Source organism: Anomaloglossus baeobatrachus, chromosome 9 (genome assembly GCF_048569485.1).
Source record: "Anomaloglossus baeobatrachus isolate aAnoBae1 chromosome 9, aAnoBae1.hap1, whole genome shotgun sequence".
Lineage (NCBI taxonomy): Eukaryota > Metazoa > Chordata > Amphibia > Anura > Aromobatidae > Anomaloglossus > Anomaloglossus baeobatrachus.
Genome location: NC_134361.1, coordinates 131,727,601 through 131,743,184, shown reverse-complemented (window position 1 = coordinate 131,743,184; position 15,584 = coordinate 131,727,601). Strand labels below are relative to the sequence as shown.

The 15,584-nt window shown below is 41.4% G+C and overlaps 1 long non-coding RNA gene across 1 annotated transcript; it reads right to left on the bottom strand.

The window, feature by feature from the left end:
• Positions 1-5,189: 5,189 nt before the first annotated feature.
• LOC142250571 (uncharacterized) lies at positions 5,190-14,496 on the bottom strand. The gene is made up of 3 exons (XR_012725215.1): positions 13,697-14,496; positions 6,541-6,590; positions 5,190-5,579 (listed from the first exon to the last, which is right to left on the bottom strand). It is a non-coding gene; the product is annotated as an uncharacterized LOC142250571 (long non-coding RNA).
• Positions 14,497-15,584: the final 1,088 nt, after the last annotated feature.

The following is a 15,584-nucleotide window of genomic DNA, read 5'->3' as shown; positions in this document are numbered from 1 at the left end:
CCCCACTGGTGGAGCTGGGCCCCAGGGCAAAATGCGCAGCCTTTAGCAGATGAGACATTTTGAATAGCGCAGGGCTGACGGCGCAGACAATGAATCCAGGACACAGCGAGATGCAGTCATTAGCTCTTTACTCACAGTTGTCAGTTCCAGATTATCACAGCTAGCTGGTCAAATCCTTGGAGTGCTGAGTCCTGTGGTGACAGGATCCAGTCAATCCACAGGTAATTCGAATTCTCTTTCCTGGTCATCTTCCTGTGCTGGCTTCGCCCTCCTGCCCTGCGCCTCACACACAGTGCCCCAAGCCAGTGTCCGCGGGCCTTGCTTCGGAGGCTTCTCTGCTCTGTCCCCTTGCCCTCTGTGGTCACCTTTTCAGTGGATTTGTCTGTGGCTGCGGCTTTGGCACATGAAGATACTTCAGCCTCTGGTTTGCTAGCTGAGCCTGGTTGTTCTCCACTAGTCTAGGGGCCGGTTCCCCCTTGCGGCCTAGTCCCTCCACACTGGTGCGTCTAATGTAGATGAGAGCACACGCGTGGATCTCCCACTGCCTGTGACTCTAAGACCCCGTATTCTTCTCTTTCTGATCTTTCCTCCTTGTCCCAGGACGAGCTCCTCTGGCTCCAGTCCTCAGGACCTCTCCCATCTGTGTCCTTTCTTGTTCTCCTCACTTCTGTTCTGTCTAGTTCCATCCACTATCTAACCCCCTTCCTTCCTCCAGACTGGCTCCGGGACTGTGCTATCTCTTAGGAGCAATCTTGCCCTAACCCTAGCCTGAAGTGGTGTGTCTATGCTATGAGTGTGTGGACAATGGCCTGTGCCCTCCTCCTTACCAGGGATTGGGGTACCACACCTCTGGCTGAGATGCACTACCTCTGTGGCAACTGGACCCTCCGGGGCACCACACTACCATAGCTGTTTAGGTCAGTAATTGCTGCAATGCGAAACAAGAATAGTTACTTTTGCTAATTTTGGAGATTCATTAAAAAAAAATTGCTTCTGTCTCCATTTTCTGGACACCTGTAATGTTTTTATTTTTTGGTTGCTGAAGTTGTACGAGGCCTTGTATTTTGTATGCTAAACTACTACTTTTAAGCAATTCATGACCTTTCAATTGCTTATATGTAATAAGTCATGTCCCTCCCTTTGATGTGGACTGACGCCGAGCTCACATGACTCCCCGCACAAGTCTGTTGATTAAATCCGCCATCAAGTACCTCTAATATCTGAGATCTGCCTGCAGTTGTTAACCAGTTTAATACTGCTGTCAATTTCTGACAATGGCATTTAACATGCGCCAGTAGTGGGGCCCGTCATTTCTCCTACACATTGGCACATCCGTGACTTGATCACTACGTGCTGATCAGTTACTGGGGGTGTGCTGATGACTGATATGATTTTTTCATATATTTTTATTTATTTTGTTTTACTTGTTATTGTATATAAATAGTTGAAGCACAATCGGCTAATCGCCTGTGCTATACATAGCAGTGCATTAGCACTGCTATGTATGGCAGAAATGACAATCTCCTATGAGGTCGGTGTTCACAGGAGAATCATAATGGCAGCTACATGGATCATGATCCATGAATAAGACCTTATGACTATTTTTTATGTCGAAACGCGAAAATAAAGATGTAAATTTTTATTCATACTGTGCCTGTGATCCGCTGGATTTTTGTGCTATTTCATTTCAGCTTCCCATACATGGTAGGTTTTTTTAACAGCAAGAGAGGACACACATTAGCTAGGGACCCCAGTGTAAGAGAATACCGTGACGAGGTGTTGGGGATCTGTTGTGTTTATCAATTCAATAGCTAAATTTCTCCTTATTCTTAAAGTTATAGCAGTTATGCAGATTCCATCTTCATACTTTCATTTCTACATATAGCTATTGTATTGTTTATGTCAGTATTCATACAGCAGTCTCTGCTTTACATTTATTCCCCTTGCTCTGTAGCTGGTGTGCAGCCCTTTTCTTTATATAATTAAGTTTTTTTAGAGTTTTTGCACCCAGTTCAGACTTAGAATTGTGTTACAGACGTTATTTCGTAATTAGTTTTACCATATAGTGAACATGGTAAATTAAATACTCAAAAAGCTATTGGGAATTGCTTTTTTATTTTTGCAATTTTAACGCTTTTGAATTTTTTCTCCCACTATATCAGCCTGTATATGGCTAAGTGAATGAAAAAAATAAAAAAAATTACAACTCTAAGAAGATTGGGGTGAAAAAACAAAATCGTAAAGTGGAAAACTGATAGTATGATTAACTCGTTCAATGTCTATTTTTTCTTTTTTTTTTTTGTTGTTGTTCTATATGTGTGTAGTGTTACAGCAGCCAAAAAAGTCACAATTCTGGCGCTTTTTTTCTCCTCATTCCAGCATTTGCCGGTCAGGTTAATGACTCGCTATCTTTATAAATCAGACTTTTACGGACATGGTAATATGGTCATCTTATATATATATATATATATATATATATATATATATATATATATATATATATATATATAATTATATATATATATATATATAATTATATATATACGCATATACATACTGTATAATATATATATATATATATATATATATACACACACACACACACATACTGTATACTAATACATATTATATAATATATATATACACACACACACACATACTGTATACTAATACATATTATATAATATATATATACACACACACACACACATACACACATACACACATACACACGTACACAGTATATCTCATAAGGAAAGAGTGGTGATTCAAACTTTTTTTCTTGTTTTTTTTAAACTTTCTTTTGTATTTAGGCAGCTTGAACTTGCCATGATCCAATTGATTTACAAAAATATGTAACAATTTTTGTATACAGAATAATAGAGTAATATCCAAAAGGAAAAGCTTCATAGAATATATATACAAAATAAATACTTGGAAAGTTACCCAGAATTAGTAAAACTCAAAAGTATTAAAGGTAAAACAATAGTTTTTTTTTGAGGGTACAGCTTAAAGTCAATACCTTGCCAAAATACATGCAATAGCAGGTTAAGCACTCACTCTATAGAGAGATATAAGATTAAAAAGAGTACTGAATGAGAAAATTGGAGGTAAAATAGTGTTCGAAGACCTAGTCGTCAAAAAGGTGCTCTAGGTATAGTTATAGTACTTTATATACTATACAATGTGATAGTATTTAATGTGTTGGTTCAGAATCAGTGAAGTGCAAAGTACTACAATATAAATCTCACAATATTTAATATTTAATGCTATGCTGCTATAGAGACTCAGGAAAATAAGGTATAGATATAGTGAAAAAATAGTATTCCTAAGAAAAAGGATAGTATAAATAGAATTGAAGTTGAAATAAGATAGAGTATTATACTCAAAGATATAAAAGGAGGCTAGGTAAGAGGACCTGCGTGACTAGGCCCGATGATATTACAATAAGAGTACACCAGGTGCTGATGCCAATATCATACCCTGAGTGTGGGAAAGCTCACTGATCCACAATGAAGCCAAGGGCCAAGTGCAATAATATATATGAGGCTCAAGAGTGGAGCCCATTGAATGTGAGGAGGTGATATGGTGAACGTATGGAGCATAATTAGGCACCTTTGTGGATTTTTTAACCTTTGTTTGTATTTAATATCTTCAATAAAAACTATTGTTTTATGTTGAATACTTATGATTTTTTAATTTGCATCTTTTATTAACATTTTACATATTTTAATACAAGAAATACAAGGAATAAGGGAGGAATTAGGGAAAGGGGAAAGAAGAATAGACAAAGGAAAAACCAACAGTTAAGTGTCGCCTTTATGGCCAATGCTTCAAAAGTATTAACATCAAACCATTGTCACCATCGTACTTGGAACAACAAAAACAATAATATACATGAGAAATAATAATCGTTACATTTCAGGAGGCTAAGTTATATGCAGACTAGACATAAATGTTTCCGCCCATAAAGACCATCTCAATTTGTATCTCAAAAAGTTATTTTCTTTCAATGCAAAACTATACTCATACGAATTATGTGATGATATCCATTCAATAATTTCTATTATGGAAGGTGCCTCTACCTGTCTCCATTTTGAAGCAATAAGATGTTTTACCACGAGTAGCATATGGCAAATAATGTGTCTGCATGGGTCTTTAAACTATTCTATACCAATTAACAATAGTGCCAGTTGGGGGAAGAGAATGAATCTCTTTGATGTAACTTTATTTATTAGATCACACACATCTTCCCACATCTTTTTTAAAGCTGGACAACTCCAAAAAATATGCAAAATAGACCCATTTTCTCCACAATTTCTCCAGCACAAAGGAGAGTTAGATACGGAAATTTTGTGTAGCTTTTAAGGAGTAAAATACCAGCGTGAAAGCACCTTAAAATAAGTTTATTGCAACTTGGCACAGAAAGTGTTGAATAACGTTAAATTCAATGATTTTTACCACTGTTCCAATTGAAAAGTCTGACCAAGATCTTTCTCCCAGTTCAGAAAATACTTTTCATTTTCAATATACAGCAATACCAAGGTTTCGCTGTATATAGTTAAAATGCCAACCTCTTTAGAATATCAGCCACAAGCTAGTCTTCATAGAAGTTTCATCATTACAGGCACAGGGGTCTTCAGCTGTCAAGGCAATCCATTGATATCTCAGGATGGCATCATGGGGTGTGATGGGTGCTTAGTACAGTGCCTTTTCCTGGAATGAGCAGTAGCACTGTAAGTGCTGCTGCCAGAGATTGACAGCGGTATTTAACATGTTAACATCAGCAAGTGGTGCTCGGCTCTACCTGTGGATGTTACAGACAAATATAGGCGGAATAACTCACCATCTGCCAGGAAAAAGCAAACTCAGCTACTGAGCCCACATCATCAACAGAATCCTGACATTGGACCAACCAGTAAGTCCAGTTTGTAAAAGGTTAAAAAAAAAAATCAGCTCTAGAAAGTTCCCATTTTATCTTTTGTATAGGAAATTACACACATTGCCAACTTTGGAAGTCTGATAATTAAGGATATTTATCATTAATAGGTTAGTGGTGTGGTCTGGAGTCTGATGTGGAGTTGGATCTGGGCAAGGGTGAGTATGGTGAAGTGATATGGGAATATATGTACCATACTTATCACTGAATAAATAATTAAACAACACCTTGTTGCATAAACAGGTTTAAAAGCTTTATTAAGGGATAAGAATACATCAACAGATCAATTCAAATACCAAAATATAAACTAATAAATAACAGTATACATTTCTGCTCAGTCCTTAATTGACTAAAATTGCTAATAAATATTCAAAACAGTCAAAACCATCCGACTATACAACCGGGTCGTATCTCCCTCTAATAAAGTGACGGACAAAGAATGAAATTGGGGGGGGGATGGGACGGGAATCTCCTCATCTTCAAAAAATCTGACAGGAAGTGACATGAAAATCAATAGCTTCCAAAACCCTTCATGGCATCTGAACTAATCCTTGTGTAAAGATGAGGCGGGAAATCCATCATGTCTTCTTCATCTGCCCAGAAACCTGGTAGGTTGTACCCAGCGATAACCTGGCTAACCCTTACAAAAAGAATGATGCATTAGTATACAGCCATTAAAGGTCATTTAATATACAGTAGGTCCAATATTCCTATGTACACCATTTTGCTTATTTAAGGCCTGAGGGCTTATCATTCTAAGGTTCATGATGGGGGCCAGTCTTTTGTTAAAAGGTTCAAGAATACTGATGGAAGAACCTTTAATAAAAAGTCCTATTGTTATAAGGAACAAATGTGTGTACAAATCAAGCTTTACAAAGGGGGTAAACAATGAGTTGCATTGCATAATTGAAAAGAGTGGGTGCTAAATACTTTCTTAAATGATGATGTGTCCAAACCTACAGCCTTTATTGAATAACATTAGGCACAAAACTGTTAACGCTCTGGTTCATGTAAATCATTGTGTGCACCAAAATTTCACGTTGACAATCCACACAATTTGAAGATGTGGAATAGCAGGCGAGTAGCCACATTTATTAGACTAAAGGCAGAAAATTGCACATTTGTTGGTGCTGATCTACACCTCCTCCGAGCAGGCACAGATTTCAGACTCTTTCAGGCAATTCCAAAACCGTATTTCATTAAGAACATCTCTGTCAGCGCATGTGATCATATATTATCAGCACTTTCAATTACTGTTGTGTAATGTGCTTTAGATTTTAGTTTGACTCTCGATTGAAGGATTATATTTCTGCAGAAAAGACGGTGACTGTGAAGTTCTGCTCTCAGCCCGGCATATATTACAGAAATACCCACAACACAAGTGATAATACATTTAGATTTTTCTGAAGCCAGCAAATAACTGGAGGGATTTAGTGATGTGCATAGAAGGGACAGGAAGGTGAAGCAGAAGGTTACTATGACAGAATGTGAGTTCCCCTTAGGCCAAAAAGACTGAGTGAAAAATGATTTTTCCTGAGGAAACAAGGACATAGTGTGGCATGAGGTAGGAAGGTGGCACAAGCTGGCTAGGCATCACTTACTTTCACTCCTTGGATATCGTTTATGTTTCTGCTGGGTGGTTTTGCGGTGCCTTAAGGAGGGACAGAAGAGATGTTAGAATGCAAAAGACATGTAAATCAATGCAGCTCAGAAAAGCTCTAGAGCAGGCGGTCTGAGGCGAACTGGGGCATAGCCAGATGTATAAGGAGCGGGTGTGAGTAAGAATATATCAAGGCATGCTTATATCACCCTTTCAGTGCTGGTAAAACATGACTTAAATTCGTTGCCTCCTATGAACCCCTTCTTCTAATGTCTAATTTGTATATGAAGAGCCACAAGACCCATTAGGAATCCAGGGGTTAATGATCATGGTAAATTTTGTACAATATGGCATTCCCCAGATTCCAATTAAAACCATGGCCCCAAGATGTGTCAGCAGCAATGATCTCCACTTTGTTGGATCTTTTACAGACAGCTTGTGGTGTGTAAGAAGGCAGACAGGGAACCTGCAGGGCTTGTATAAAGTGTACGGTGTCTAAGCATCATATAGAGTTATGGCGTGAGGCTCATTTCAGCTATCACACTATGAGCGCCGTTCAATGCAGCGTTCCTAATCTCCAGTTTCTGTTTTGGGACAGGAGCACAAGAACATAATGAGCTGAAGTGCTAGATATATTACATAGCGGACACCAGCAGCACCCAGTACACCCTATATTTATTTTACCAGACAAAATAAATCAGTATGATAGTTAATTTCGCAATAATCCTCAACATAATACTATCATATATAGTTCATTGGTAAGAAAGGGGATCTGTTATGGTCAAGAGATCGCAAAAGATCTTGCAAAAATCCTATAAAAAAAAAAGGTTGATGATAATACACAAGAGTAGTTAGAAACTGGCTGCAATCCACGGACTACACAAACACAACTAGAAGTAGCGGTGGAGCGTTCCTAACAAACTTAGACGCCTCGTCATTGCCAGAGAAATAACTAACCTCAAAGATTGAATGAGGAATCCTGACTTGCCTCAGAGCAGCCCCAAAGGAAAGTCAAAGCCCCCAACATATAATGACGGTGATGTAAGAAAAAACAACACACAGATGGTAGATATAGAAATAAGGAAAGTGAGGCCCTGCTAGCTAGATACAAAAGTATAAGATAGATTGCTGGTTGCAGCCAGTTAAAACCCTGAATAATACCAACACCTGATAATCAAAAATTCCCTTAAAGATCATACGATCTTTCCTCCACTATATTAGGAACTCTTGTGCAAATACATTTATATAGAAAATGCAAATATAATAGAAAAGATCATAACTACAAAAACACATGAGATACAAAAATACAAAACTCCTGATCAAACAGGGAGTAAAAACTCCCTTTCTTGCTGGGAATAAATCGCCCTCCATAAATAGTGCAGGTAGAGCACTTATGCACTTGCAAGAAACAAAAGGGAATATTCTCAAACACCTATTTAGAAAAAGACATAGATTAAGCAGAAACGGCCTTCCGTGCAAATTCAGCCTTTAACCAAGCCCAGACTAAGAGAAAAAATTACTTATCAGGCATAGCTGCAGACTGAGGATGACATAGGAACAAAACCGATGCAAAGGAACGAAAAACCGCTGTAGAAATCATTCCTGAAGAATACAAAAAGGCGCAAAAAAGGCAAAGCAAAAACCTAATGGGAATGGCAAAAGCCTAAAGGCTGGAGGACAAAATTCAGGACATCTTCACATGAAGCAGAAACAATTATCACCGGCCAAGGTTAGACAGAAACTATCTTCCTATATCCCCCCAGGCTGGACTTCATAGGCGTCCTGAAACAGCAATCATCTCCAACACCTGTCTGAGTGACAGATGCAGAATCAGACTCACTAGCAGCACTAGCCACCAGAGGGAGTCCAGAAACACTCGGGAACAGCACCATCTCTGATGATATTCACAACAGGGATCATTTTTGTGTTGGAAAACAAACCCTTTGAAGTGAGCAGTTTAGAGATCTGGTGGGTGTTCTGGATCGTGGCATATTATGTTACTTTAACCCCTTAACGACTGTGGGCAGTAATATTACGTCCTAGCGGTCATAATGTTAATGCCCGCGGTCTGCTGCTGGCAGCATGCCGCGATCGGCGCACATCTCAGCTGATTTTCACAGCGCAGATGTGTGCCTGCTAGGCACGAGCAGAATTGTTATCTGTTCATGCCGTTTAACTTCTTAAATGGCGCTGTCAATATGTGACAGCGCCATTATAATCACGATAAACATTTACTTACCGCTTGATACCGGAAGTCACGTGAAGTGATCACGTGACTTTCGGTAGTTGTCATGGTAGCACAGGGTCATGTGATGACTCCTGTACCTGCCATGAATTACTTTAAATTTCACTTGGCCCGGAGCCGAGTGAAGCAGAAAGTGAGTGTATCTGCTGATTACAGCTCTGTAGCTGTGATCAGCAGATAGGGCAGAGCTATCAGATTGTTGATCTCTATAGCCCCCTAGGGGGACTAGTAAAATAAAAAAAAAGTAAAAAAAAAAGTTTTAAAAAATTAAAAAAAAAAAACTAAAAAACTTGAAAGTTCAAATCACCTTCCTTTCGACCCATTGAAAACTAAAGGGTTAAGCAAATAAAAAATATACACATATTTGGTATCGCCGCGTTCAGAAATGCTCGATCAAAATATAAAATCAATTAATCTGATCAGTAAACGGCGTAGCGGCAAAAAAATTCCAAACGCCAAAATGACGTTTTTTTTGTTGCCACAACTTTTGCGCAAAATGCAATAACAGGCGATCAAAACGTAGCATCTGCGCAAAAATGGTACCGTTAAAAACGTCACCGAGTCGCAAAAAATAAGCCATCACTGAGCCATAGATCACGAAAAATGAGACTACGGGTGTTACGAACCGGCGCCGCCATAGCCGCAAGCAGCCTGCTGCGGTTCCTGTTGCGCCCAGGCGCCGGCTGCCGTTCTTGGCCGTGCCTCGGGTCGTCCAGTTGGCTGTTCCTTCCACCACGTCTAAGTGTGGAGAGGCGGCTAGTGCGCATGCGTGCGCCGATTTACCCCAGCCAGAGTTTAAGTCCGGTGTTTTGCCTAGTGAGCATGCTCAGCCTGTTTGTGTTATGTCTGAGACTAAGTCCTCAGTTCAGGCAACTGAGCATGCTCCCACAATTAACCCTAACAGCCTCTTTGCACAGGTACTTGGACTTCGTGCTGTGTCTAAGTTCTGGGATGTGCCTACTGAGCATGCTCAAACTGATAGTCTGCTTTCTAAGCCTGTGGCTCAGGCTACTGAGCATGCTCAGGCACTTAGTGCATCAGAGGCTAGGTCCGGTAAGGACCTCACCGAGCATGTCCGTGAGGTGGCAGGCCCTGATAGGGCAGAGGGTGTCAGGTGTCCTGATGACGTGGCAACTCCGGACTGGCTCGCAGAGGCCCGTCCCTATGATCTGGCACCTCAGTATTGGTCGTCAGACGATGACTGGTGAAGTGTTTGGGGCGTGGCTGCCATGAGGTCATCAATGACGTGGCGGTTCCGGATAGGTCGCATGTGACGTCACTGATGACATGGCACTCTGCTATTGGACCTTGGTGGTTCCACCCTGGGTTTGGGGCGGACCCAGGTTATAAAAGGGGCTGGAGACAACATGGAGGGGCGCAGTCTTCACTTTTGCTCAGTCAGAGCACACCTCCATGTTAGAGCCTCATTGCGGCATAAGCCTATGTTGGGAAGCAGTAGGTAGGGTTAGGCGAACAGTGCCTGTCACGCCAAGATTCGTGGCTCGGCACATCAGGGTCAGGCGCCGTGCTTCCCTCCTGCCGTTCCAGTCTTGCTATATCAGCCCAGTGGCGTTAACTGGGCTGCGGCTGCTGTGCTACCTGTCCGATTGTGCCCCCTACGCACACGGACAACGCACCTGCTGCGCCACCTGTCCGATTGTGCCCCCTACGCACACGGACAACGCACCTGCTGAGCCACCTGTCCGGTTGTGCCCCCTACGTGCACGGACAGCGCACCCCAGGACCCCTGTGGAGTTTACAGGGTGTTCCTTATCCTCCACGGCTTCCCGGTCAACGCTACTGGTGTACCCATCTGGCCTGACGTGTCCTACACACACGTGGCCAGTCGAGAGGTGGCCAGAAACGCTAATCGGAGGACCGCTCGGCCTGACGTGTCCTACACACGTGGCCGACAGGGCGCTTTCGTGGCGGTCTTCCGGTCAACGCTACCTGGTTACCACCCGGCCTGACGTGTTTCCTGCACACGTGGTTGGTGTAGCGCTAGGTGCACCAAAACGCTAATCGGGTTGTCGTCCGGTCTGACGTGTCCCAACGCACGTGACCGGTTCCCAGAGTTCCTGGGTTATCTCAGAGCCATCCAGCTCTATAGTCTCCGCCTAACCCTCAGGTGCCAGCAGCTCCTTTGTCATCTGGAGCACGGTGGGCCCCGACTGGCGATTAGGATATATACTCCCTGGTCCTAATCTGCCGGTCCCCCCGTAACAACGGGTCACGGAATATGGCGTAAAACGTGCGCCATTTCTTTCGGACAAACTTCGGATTTTTTTTAACCCCTTATATAAAAGTAAACCTATACATGTTTGGTGTCTACGAACTCACACTATGGGGAGATAAGGCATGCACACCAGTGACTATGTAAGGGGAATACATGAAATAGCAGAAACTGCGGTGTGAATACTGACTTGAAAAATCCAATAGCTATATGTAAGAGTGAAAATGTGAAAAATGGAATCTGCATTACTGGGGCTCTATTGCATTGATCAATTCAGTAGCTAAATTTCTCTTGATTCATATGTTCATGGCAGTAATGCAGATTCCATTTTTCACATTTTCACTCTTACATATAGCTATTGGATTTTTCAAGTCAGTATTCACACAGCAGTTTCTGCTATTTCATGTATTCCCCTTACATAGTCACTGGTGTGCATACCTTATCTCCCCATAGTGATGGTTTTTTTTTGGGTTTTTGCACCCAGTTCAGACTTGGAATGGTGTTCCAAACGTTATTCCTTATTGTACGAACTCGCACTGACCTGAGGCATCACACACACACATCAGTTTTACCATATAGTGAACACAGTGAATAAAATATCTCAAAAACAATAGTGCTATCGCCCCTTTTTTTTGCAATTTTTCTACATTTGGAATTTTTTTGCCGTTTTCCAGTACACTATATGGTAAAACTTATGGTTTCATTTAAAAGTACAGTTCATTCTGCAAAAAAAAGCCCTCACATGACCATATTGACTGAAAAATAAAAAAGTTACGGTACTTCTCTCAGAAGAATGGCGAAAAAAAAAACTGAAAGCGAAAAAATAGGCCGGTCGTGAAGGGGTTAACTCCTATGCATTGTGTCTGAAACTTCTTGATATTTCCAATCCTGGGAGAAGGAATCACAGACATTCACAAGCACCTATTATTACACTGGCAAGCAAGCAGCACTAGGAATCTGAGACAAGGGCAAAGGAGCCGATTCATCTAGGCTAGCCTAACGCACAATCATACTATGCCAGTCTTGCTGAAATATAAGGCACCACATTCATTGAAAAGTGCATGCCACTTAATGAATTCAATGCCTCCTCTAAGGGGCATGAGCCTCTGGGCGCAGCACCCAAAGTGCTACTCCAGTCAGAGACTGGAGTAGCATTTCTGGAGTACAAAGTGGCAGCATTTTATTATTAATGTGATCATTTAGCACCATCTCTGCCCATTTTGGTGAAGCCAAGTGAAACTAGAGGAAAAACGACAAAAGTTGCAAAATGTGGCACAACTCACGGCGGCGCGGCTATTGCCTCATCTTTTCTTTCAGGAGTTGCTTATGGCATTATGTACCCAAAATTAGTTTCACGGTTTTCTCTGAGCTCCAACTTTTTAGGTGGTCACTTGCTACTTGGACATTATCTGTCTGCAGTTGCAATTGTAAAATCCCAAAGCTTATAGTATAAAGAACTCTAGACACAGGTTAGAAAGTGATGTAGTGAATTTTTTATTACATGACAGACAATTCCCATGTTGTGCTTAATTTCAGTCCCACTTGGACTTTTCTCAAACCCTGATTGCTGATGAAGACATAGAAGTGAAAACATTATGTAATTAATGTAAAATACAATATACATCATAAATAGTACATTGAAATGTGCATATACATTTATTAGGTATTGGTCTAAGTCAATCAATAACAAATTCAGCATCTCAATATCTGCTATGAAACTCAAATTAGGGTTGACAACTTATTCATTTGTAAAACATTTTATATTTATTTCTACAGTTACACTATCAAATAAATTGAAAGTTAAATTCTTCTAAAAATAAGTTTTTCATCAAAATGCGACCTCTTATAGCTACAAAAGTAAAATGCAGTGGTCTCTACCAGGGTGCCAACTTCACTTTTTTTATTTTTTTCTGGACAGTTTATCAATTAATCATGGGCAGATATTTTTTTTACTGAAAACCACATTAATCCTTATGATTATGTCAGTGATCCATGTCTACGGATAATAATTCTGATATAACGACATCACTTGACATCACTGTAAAATGATGGGGATTACAGTGAAAAAATCTGTACAAGTTTCTTCAGAATAAAAAAAAAAATTGCGAATGCCTTCCATTGTGTTTACAGCCAGGGCAAAAAAGTGCCTTATAGACTGTTCGGAAATATCTGGATGATTGGCAGCCCAGGTCTCTATGATGCCAAGGTGTAAAGCAGAAGTACTTTGGATTGGATAGACTGGGCCCTTATGGGGTTCCATGGTCTGGTGTGGCAATCTCCACTGTAAATGGGCACATCAGGAATAATGCAGAACTCAATCAGAAGCACTCATTAAAGATTGGGATGCATGTTATTTATCACACAGTATCTATGGACAAGCTGCATCCATAGAGCTGTATTACACAGTATCAAGAAAGGGAAATTGAAGGGTTAACCTTCCTTTTCTGTGTTCCTCCCTATTGCCTTATAATTGGATTATAAAAGCTAAGTAGCATTGTAGGCTCTGAGACAGGGATTACTCTGCTGCTTTTATGTCTGGCTTTCTGTCTTATCAGTGCATAGTGAAGATTTGTTTCTTTGATTAGACTGTCCCTGAAGTGTTTTGTTCCACCCCTGTTCTGGTCCAGTGTGGATTTCTGCGTGCGTGGCTATTTAACACATTAATGGAGCCTTACTTACCTTCACTGTCTGTAGCAATAGAGGCCGGCGTGTGATACTATATGCTGCAGCATCCTGGTCAGTACTGGCCGCAGACAGTGGCGGAGGGAGAAGAACCCCATCATTTCCAGCAGTATCAGCGGCTTCTGAAAGTCAGCCAGTGTTAGCGGATGAATCCGGCGGCCGCAGTGACACGGTTATTAGCCCGCGGCTGCTGCTGTCTGGTAATAAGTCCCCTCCCAGGAGCTCCAGCTCAGGATTATTTCAGGAGAAGGTTTATTAATAGATAACATAGAAAATAAACCCCAGCGCAGTCCTGGCTTATCTGATGGCAGCCTGATCAGAATAGCACACTTTCATTTCCCTATAATCACATGCAATTAATTCCTAGCCCAAGAAGCTTACGATCAAGAAAGGAAATCTGATAACAACTAATTAACCTGCTTAGTCCATGGCTGATTAATACCTTTGTGCATTGCACGTGTTTAATCCCCCCGTTGTGATGGATGGAATGCCCTGCTCAGCATGCACTATCCCCGCCGGCTTCTTCCATCACTTGGCTATCCTCTCCGCCTCACTTATTACTACCTGAAGCCAGGTCACTATGCTGGTGATTTGCCTCAGGTGTCTTGACAGTGACTTTCATGACAGCCATAATCACTATGGACAGCAGTGTGTTTCCGTGTCGGCGGCATCGCTCCTCGGTGTCGGCGGCATCGCTCCTCGGTGTCGGCGGCATCGCTCCTCGGTGTCGGCGGCATCGCTCCTCGGTGTCGGCGGCATCGCTCCTCGGTGTCGGCGGCATCGCTCCTCGGTGTCGGGCTGCGGCCTGTGAGATAAGCACTGAGCTCTAAACCACGTAGTAATGAAATAACATTGTAGTTCATGCGCCGTGTGAGGCAGAGCTAGGGGCTACTTATTCACAGGCTGATGATTGCGCAGCCACTGAGCTAAGTAAAGGCTTTACAAACCTCCAGGGAAAGAAGACTGCAAATTACCGCAAAGCTTTCCGGAAGGAAAAGGCTGTGTAATCATGAGAGCGCTGCCTGAAAGTGAACTTGTCTGCTGCCGTAAAGTAAGGAAAGGCTTTGGTTATCAGTGTGGGAAAATCAGTGGAAAATGGACGTGATAAGTGGAATGCATTAAAGCAATAGCCACAATGACGAAACCTCCTACAATGGTGATTGGTGTGGTTTGGAAAGACCTCAGTCCAAACACTGAATGTGTCAATAGGCTCCCATCACCAGACCTAAGCCAAAAGAGTTTCCTTTTAATTTCCAAGTGGTCTCTATACTTCTCAGGAGTCAGAAGACACACAATGAAGCACAATTTTATGAAATATTAGAAAAACAATTTTTATTGATATAATATAGATAAAATTGGAACATAAAAAGATCCATATAGCATAAAGACATTCAGGGGTCTGTGTCTACACCAATAAATAGTGATCCAAAGCTACATCGTGCATGAAAATATGTGCCAGTTAAATATATGGACCATCTAATAACTGGGACCCAAATGGCAAGTAAATGGCGGTCTGATCAATGGTCAGAGTGAACTATGCAAAACATGCCTTAATAACGACATCAATGGGACCTACAGAATCAGTAATAGGCTAAATGCCTGTAAATACCTAAAGTAATATACACATATTATATAGCCCCCCATGATTGCATGGGCTCAGCAAACAATTTACACCTGGTGTATTAAGGTGAAAACGCGACCAAAATCACACCAAGATAACGCCAATACTCACACTGCTGGGTGATGGAATCTTTCTGGAAGGAAAGGGCTGTGTAATGAGAGCTCTGCCTGAAAGTGAACTTGTCTGCTGCCGTAAAGTAAGGAAAGGCTTTGGTTATCAGTGTGGGAACAGCAAGACAAACAATAGAGCTGTGTATATTATATC